The 8,719-nt window shown below is 32.0% G+C and overlaps 1 pseudogene; it reads left to right on the top strand.

Annotated features, from left to right (window-relative positions):
* The first annotated feature begins 1,625 nt into the window (after positions 1–1,625).
* Positions 1,626–1,741, top strand: LOC112472486 (annotated as a pseudogene).
* Positions 1,742–8,719: the final 6,978 nt, after the last annotated feature.

Here is an 8,719-nt window from a genome sequence, read left to right as displayed (position 1 = left end):
AGATTTTTCAAAAGCCAATCATAAAGAAAAAGATTGATAAATGTGCTACATTAACATTTACAACTTATTTTAGTAAAAGATCCTATAAAGAGAGTAACAAGACAAATAAAATAGCAAGATCTTGAAACAACCAAAATATCCCCAAGGATAAATAATTTCAATCCTAGAAATGTAATAAAGATATTGCATACATATTCATAAGTATAACTTAAAAATTTTTAATTGTGGTAAAATACACATAACACAAATTTTGCCATCTTAGCCATTTTTAAGTGTAATAGTTCAGTAGTTTTAAGTAGATTCATATCGTTGTGCAGCCAATCTCCAGAATCTTTTCATCCTGCAAAACTAACACTCTGTACCCATTAAACAGCAATTCCCGATTCTGCCCTCCCTCGGCCCCTGGCAACCACCATTCTACTTTCTCTGTCTGTATAAATTTGAGTACTCTAGGTACCTTGTATAAGTGAAATCATACCATATATGCCTTTTTGTGACTGGCTTATTTACTTAGCAAAATGTTCTCAAGCTTCATTGATGTTATAGCATGTGTCAGAATGTCCTTCTTTTTTAAGGACAAATAATATAACACATTTTGTTTATCCATTCATCCACTAATGGACACTTGGGTTGCTCCCACCTTTTGGCTGTTGTGAATAATGTCGCTCTGAAAGTGTTCAAATATCTCCCTGAGACTCTGCTTTCAGTTCTTTTGAGTACAGAGCTCCAAGTGGACTTACTGGATCATATTGATAATTTTATTTTGAATTTTTTGAGGAACTGCCATACCATTTCCATAGTGGAAATGCCATCTTACATTCCCACCAACAGAGCACAAGGCTTCCAATTTCTCCACTTTCTTGCCAATATTTCCTCTTTTCTGTCTCTTTGATAGTAGCTATTCTGACAAGTGTAAGATAATATTTCATTGTTGCTTTGAGAGTTTGCATTTTCCTAATGATTAGCGATGTTGATCATCTTTTCATATGCTTATTGGCCATTTGTATGTCTTTTTTTGGAGAAATTTCTGCTCAAATCCTTTGCCAAATTTTTAATGGGTTGCTTGTTTTTGTTGTTGTTATCACATTGGTGAATTTTAAAATCTATAGAATTGAGCCAAATAAAAGTATAGAGAAATATATGCATTATAATTTTAACATAAAGCTTGAAATAGGCCAATTTAAATATTGTGTTGTTTTCTTACTGCATACACATTTGATAAAGCTATAAAGAAAAACAAGAAAGTAACAAAATTCAGGCTGTTGGAAGGATGGGGAAGGATGATTTGGAGATGAACACAAGCTTCACTAATGTTAAGTGTTCTATTTCTTAATATTCACATTATTCATACAGTTTCATATGGGTATCTGCATTATTGTTTTTTTAATAGTTCTTATGTATTATGTACAATTCATTTTAAAATAAAAAATTAATAAAGAAGGAAAGAAATGGTGAAGAAAGAGGGCACTCATAGATTGAAAGCATCGGGATGTGAATTCTTCATTTAAAGAAAAAATTTACTAAGTGAAGAATTTTAGGATGTGGTTCCATACTGTAGTGGTTAGCGCATCTACTTTACACGCAGAAGGTCCTGGGTTTGTGCCCCAGTGGAGCCATAGTCCATGGTCTGTGGCCATGCCACCCTGAACAAGCCCGATGTCATATCTTGGAAGCTAAGCAGGGTCGGGCCTGGTCAGTACTTGAATGGGAGACCACGTAGGAAGATCGGGTGCTTTAGGCATAAATAAGAAGAAAGAAAGGAAGGAAGGAAGGAAAGAAAGAAAGAATTATGACCTGTGAAGTTGAGGTCATACAGTGCATTTGTGTATAGGTACTTGGTATGCAAGATACAGGGACACAGAATATGCAACGTAGTTATCATTTGTGTCTGAACACAACAGACGAAGCCAAATTAAGAAATCAGCAATGTAGGGATTGCTGTTTTGTATTAATAACAGCAAACATTGAAACCAATGAAACACAAATGTATGTGTAAACAATATTTCAAATGGATTTAAAATATTGAATGCAGAGTTTGAAATCATGATTAAAAAATATTTACAATCCGATCGTTAAGAATAAAAAGAAAAATGAATAAGCAAATGTCTCCCACATTTTCATCTTCATCTTCCATAAAAAGAATTGAAAATTATTGGAAACAAGATAAATGCAATCAATGAATAAATGGATAAAAAATTTCTGGTATGTATATATACAACAGAATATTATTCAGCCATGAGAAAGGAGGATATCCTGCCATTTGCAACATGTATGCATGGTGTGCACATAACGTTAAGTGAGATAAGTCAGACAAAGAAAGACAAGTACTGTATGATATCACTTATATGTGGAATCTAAAAAAGTCAGACTGATGAAATATGGAGAGAGTAACATGGTGGTTACCAGGGGATGAGGGGTGGAGGATAAAACTGATGTTGTTTAAGGATATAAACTTGTAATGGGGAGTAAATAAGGCACAGAGGTCTAATACACAGTATAAGGAATACGGACAGTAGTATTGTACTACAATCATCAAACTTACTAAGAGACTAAACTTAATTATCCCAACTACTAAAAGAAAGAATAATTAATTATGTAATGTGATAGAGGTGCTAAATAGCGCTACAATTCAATCATATTACAATACATAAATGTATAAAATTAACATATTGCACACCTTAAATTTACACAATGTTATATGTGAAATATATTCGACAACAACAAAAAGAAGAAGAACAACAAAAAGAAACATTACCATTGGGGTTGCTGGGGCACCAACTTATTTCTCAGTTCATAATTAAAGTAAAAAGTTAAGCCTTTATCCTGCCTTTCTGTAGGAACTGTATGATAGAAAGAGCAAATAGCCCTAGTAGATGAAGAAAATGTTCTGTCATTGAAAAATCCCAGCTAATACAAGTTGGCAAATGATGTAATTAAAAAATTACACTTTTTGCAATTCTTACATAAGTAAATGACTCAGGCAGTTAAAACAGAAAATAGATAGTTAAAACAAAATAAATACATACATACATACATACATACATACATACATACATACATACATAAATAAATAAATAGCTAATAGGGAAATTTAAAGTGAAGAAATCAAGCTTTCACTATTTGAACTGCGTAAACAATTTCAGTGTCATTAAAAATCTGAAAGTAAATGCTTCCCGTTGTGAGGTGATGTGATCAGGGTAGAATGACTTTTGAAATGTACTCACTTAAAAAATAAAAAAGAAGAAGAATTTAAGTCTAATCAAGTTTTAAATCTAAATTCTCTGAAAATTTTGAGTTATTAAAGTTAAGTAATACCATAAGGAAACATTCCACAGAGCAGCTCAAATGGTTTCTTTATCAAGTCAGTTCATCTTGCTTTCTTTGTAGAATATTATAGTTGCTTCTAAAGGGATTTCTCTGCCTCTAAATTCTTATTCTTCTTTACTGCACAGTTACACAGATAATATCATAAAAATTTTTTGGCAAGCTATAAAAACAGAGTCACTTAATAACCAACTATTAAGCACCTACTGAGCTTAACAATATAGGTGTATAAATAAAGATAAATAATACATATAATTCCTTTCCCACCCACTTTAGCCTTCATCTCTTCTAGGGAAAGGCAGAGATAGCATGCCTTTTTCATTTCTTGTGTCTTTATTTTTCCTCTTTGTTCTTTTCATTTTTCTCTTCTGGTCATAGATGGCTAAAATGTCCTGCACTTTTGAAAGGTTTTGTTATATTTATTACTTTAATTATTCTAAATACCATTTAAATTAATAGATCAAAGTAAAAAGAACATCATAATAAAATGTTTTTATATCTAGTTCACACAACTCACATAAAAAGTATGAAGTAGGTTTAGCCATTATTTTCCAAATTTCATGAAGAAACTCGTTAATAAAGTATGTGCTCAAGAATGCACACTTACAAAGTAAAGAAGTAAATATTATTAAACTTTGTACTTCTATGCTAAATTTTTCTTGCCATTATAATCATAATAAGTCCATATTTTCAAACTAATTCTCAAAATTTAACAGTAAATATAGGTTAGGAGAGACACCTGAAGATAGTTTTACCTGATCAGAATTACTTTATCCACAATATTTCCAATGTGGAAAAGAACAAGATATTTGCTGCAAATAGCTTCCTAACATTTGGAAAATTTTAGTGATGATAATTTTGTTAATTTCATTTTAGTCTCGTGCAAGTCAGTATATCCAGCATGCTGAGAAAAAAGTATGAAGCAGATAAGTCTAGAGAATGAGAATTATTTGTAGTATTAGAGTTCTGATTTTTAGAATTTTTTCAAATTTAATGGAGTGTGTTTATTTAATCTGAGGCATTATATCTCTATTATAAATGTAGGTCTGATCTGGAGGGAAAGATTTTATCCAATTCTGTTTAATGTCCTAAAGAAGCTAATTGTTCCTAATAAAAGTATTTGCTAGATTGAAGAAATTCTCGTAATGCATTCAGAAAGTTTATAAATAGTAAAAATGCAAATATTTCAACTCATCACTAGCAAATTCTGTCAAAGCTTTAAGGAACAGAAATGATTAATACTATTGAAAATATTTCAGATCAAAGAAATAAAATTCTAAAGTCTTCACAACATAAAAAAGAAAAACTATAGTTCAGACATAATATCATTCCAAAACTTTTACTAACATAATAGCAAATAGAATTCATCTGAACAGTAATAATACAGTATAACAAAGAAATTAATGTCAGAAATGAAGGAAAGATTTAATTTTAGAATATCTATTAATATCATTTTTATAATAATAGGTTAAAAGACAAAAATTTAATCATCTTCAGAGATATCAAAAGACATTTCATGTATCTGCCAACCATCAGTATTTTTAAATCTTATTATATTAGATCTAATAGGTTATATCCTTGACTTTATATTTAAATATATATAAAATTAAGAAGCCATCATAAGATTAAAATTCCAAAAAATATGTAATATTACCTAGGAAGAGACAGAGACCCAGAATTTTTCCTCCTTCTTTATCTGTTTATGGGAGAACTCTTAGGGGTGACCTGGGGGAGACACATTGCAATGTTATAGGCAACAGGACGTCCTTGGCTGGGGCCCAACCAAAACAGACCATTTCCATAATTTAATGGATTGCTGCTGTGCCTGTTCAATTTTATGACTCGGTGGGTCAGATCAAAAGGAGTTGCATCGTGATTTGATATCCCATGGTCACCAGAAGCATGCCTAGAATTACTACTTTAATGTTGAGTAGGTTCTACTTTCTATGCTCTAAAAGGTATAGTCTTGTTCTAAAACCCCAAGGATCTCTAACTCTTCTGTCAGGACATGCCAGAGATTCCTTATCTATCATACTCACTTTCTACAACATGGTACTCGCATATTGAAATCTAGAAAAAAATTTTTGAAAAAAATACAAATAATCAAAATTGATCCAACTAAAAGTAGAAAGCATTAAATCAACAATCATTAAAAAAATGGGAAGAGTAGTCAAAAGTTATGTTCTAAAATGCAAATTTTATTATTTCAAACAGACTTAGAATTTTTACATTGATTGGGTTATAAAGTAAGTCCTAATACATTTCAATGTAAAATACATTTCACGCATTTTCTGACCACAATTAAATTAAGTTAGAAGTAGAAAATCTAAATTAAAAATTTTTTTTAAATATTTTAAAATATACTTTTAACCATAAGTTAAACTCATGATTGAAAGGAGAAATCAATTTATAAATTACAAAATATTTTAAACCAAATGAAGGATAAAGATAAATTAACTTGAATTCTGCTTGTTTGGGTAGGATGTTAGAAGTATGAGAAGAGAAATGACTGAGTTTCATTAAATTTAAAGATTACATTCACAGGAGTTGAGGTAACTAATCAAATAATTCTGTAAAACAAAACAAAAAACTCCACTATCCTATAAAGCAGTTGTATTGTAGTAATCATTTATCTTTACTTTGAACAGGCATGAAAGTTCAGTCCTTGTTAAAATTGTTAAATAGACTAGGTTTGCTTTCAAAGGCTTCCTATTTCTTCTTTTGGGACTCCTCTTTTTGTTTTTGCTCTCTTTTTCTATACAGAAATCTTAATACTCCTTCTTTGCTCTCTTCCTCAAAGTTTGACTCATTCAGGCACTGCCACATGTTCCAAAATAGCTTTCATTTCAAAGTTTAAAAATCTGCTTGTGACTTATGGCATTTTCACCATACTGTTGAAGTTCACATGTGCAGTGCACTCCCGTGGGTATTCTGACCATGAGAGCTTTGACTCTTCCTTGTTCTCTCAACAAACAATTCCAGATGCAGAGAACTCAAAAGGATATTGGTCCAAGAAAAAAAAAGTATCCTCTTTAGTTTTTAAAGTATACCATTAGTATCAGTATTAGTATTTATTAGTATTAGTATTAGTAGTATTAATACTAGTAGTAAAGTTGTGATGCTTTTCAACTGATCAGTACATCAGTGTGTGAAGACATCATGTTAATGAAGAGTGGTGACTTAGAGGAAGTAATTCTAATTAGGCCAATTCACCCTAAAGCATACATTACTGATGCTCTCTCTTAGAAAACGTAAATTTTTTTCAATCATTTTTATTTAGAAACATCACGATGCAAATTGAGAAATTTCATGCAAAATAACTATATAACTTTGTCTGTTTATATTTACCCTATTTAATTTTAAATAGGATAGTCAACATTTTATTGGGACAGGCTATTCTAACTTGCCAATAGCCCCTGTGGGAAGGAAGTCAGTTTACCTAGATGACAATTCATTTCTTTCTGTAGAATTGAAAAAATAGTAAAGGGTTAGATAAATACTGAAGGAGTTAAATTACTTGGATGTTCTGAGGATAAATATGTGCTAATATATAATAATACACAAATAGAGTTTTCTAATTAAAAATGAAGGAGGACAAGAAGGAGGAAGAAGAAACAAGAAAGAAAAAAGAAAGAAAAGGGAGGGAGGGGGAAGGCAGGCAGAAAGGAAGGAAGGAAAAGAGAGAGAGAACGAAAGAGAGCGCGAAAGGAGGAAGGAGAAAGGGAGAAAAAAATTAATGGCAAGACTTTGTGTCTTCAACAGATCAGCTCCTGGAGGAGGTAGGACTAAATCTTATGTGTTACTGCTTTTGAATCTTCTGTACCAACGTTTACATAGTAAGCATCCAATAAATACATGTTGGTTGTTAGAAATAATTAGCCTGCAAATATATGAGATATATGAGAAAATTTCTGTTTTCTTTTAGAAAAATGAAGCCAAACAAAAGGGAAAAAAATCTGAAGCTATGAAAAAGGAAAAAAAAAACAACAACGAATGTATTTTTCACAAAGTTACACAAGCTACAGCAGAAGGGGTTCATACTTTTCCTATGACATGGTTCCATTTGATGCTGTACTATCAGCATCAGCCCACTGGTACCCTGCCATGCTCAGGCCACTCATAGGTCAGACTATTGAGGAGAGACCTCCAGGAACTAAAAAGGAGTTATGAAAATTAGAGCATTCTTCTCTGCTTTTTCTTTGATAACTTTAATATTTTTCTAGGCACATAAGTTACTTTGCCACATATTACTTTCATGATTAAGTACTCAGAGAATTTACTGTGCCTAAAATGACCCAAAATGTGGGAGAGGGTTATAATTCTAATTTAGTCAGGATCTGAGTAAATTGACAAAATCTAGATAACTCTAGAATCAAGAGATGGTTCTTGGGAAAAGACTCAGAAAAATCCAGATGTGTAAATAATGTAGAGTTGGCTAATCAAAGAGAACATTTTTTTCCTTGTCCTTGCTCCTAAATTAACTATCATTCTTTCTCTGATAACCAGCTCATATAAATAGATTTAGAATATAACCATAAGGAATCAATTAGTTCAATAAGCATGTATGAATGCATCTTATGTCGCAGGCATAATATTAAATTCTGGGATGGAGAGGAATGACCCCTTCTCTCTCTAGTAAAGAATGGAGAGGAACAAATGGATTCTTTTATTTCACAACATATCCAAACATTTACTATGTACTAAACATATGATAGTTACGGAATTAAAGCAATGAAAAAGACAGATATAGACCCTGCCTAAAGAAGTTCAGCATCTAGTGAGGACACAAAATATAAGAAGCGATTAAGTATAATTTAATAGCATTAAGGAGATAGAAACTATATGCTATAAAAAATAACTGATTATTGTAACAGATCATTTGCAATTCAAAGTTAAGTACAACAATAGAGGTATAAGTATGTGAAGTGGGAGCATAAAGGGCTTCAAAACACTGACTGAAGTCAGAGGAAGGCTTTCCAGAGAAGGTGCCACTTGAGCTGGAATGGAAAAGTTGAGCAGAACAGGCCAGATGAAAGATTTCAAGTAGGAGTTGCAGAGGGAAACTACATATCAGAAGCCATAAATATGTCAACAAATCTGGCTTGGTCAGGAAACATTAAGAATTTTCTTGAGAAGAATAGTAGGGTACATATCAAGGGGTGGCGTAAATAACACCAGAATGGGAGATTAGCTACCAAATGTCACAGGTGATAGGAGCAAGCCAAAAAAAGTCTCACATTTTCCTGTAGGCAAGGAGCCAAAATAAGTACTTAAGCAGAAGGACATAATCAACATTTTCTTTTTCTTTCTCGCTTCCTTTTTTCTTTCTTTCTTCTCTCTCTCTTCACTTTCTCCTTCCTTCCTTCTCTCCCACCTCTCCCTCCCTCCCTCCCTC

The sequence above is a fragment of the Pteropus alecto genome, unplaced genomic scaffold (assembly GCF_000325575.1).
Source record: "Pteropus alecto unplaced genomic scaffold, ASM32557v1 scaffold76, whole genome shotgun sequence".
NCBI classification, from domain to species: Eukaryota; Metazoa; Chordata; class Mammalia; order Chiroptera; family Pteropodidae; genus Pteropus; species Pteropus alecto.
The sequence above is the reverse complement of the archived record's forward strand: the minus strand, read 5'-3'. Positions and strand labels throughout refer to the sequence as shown.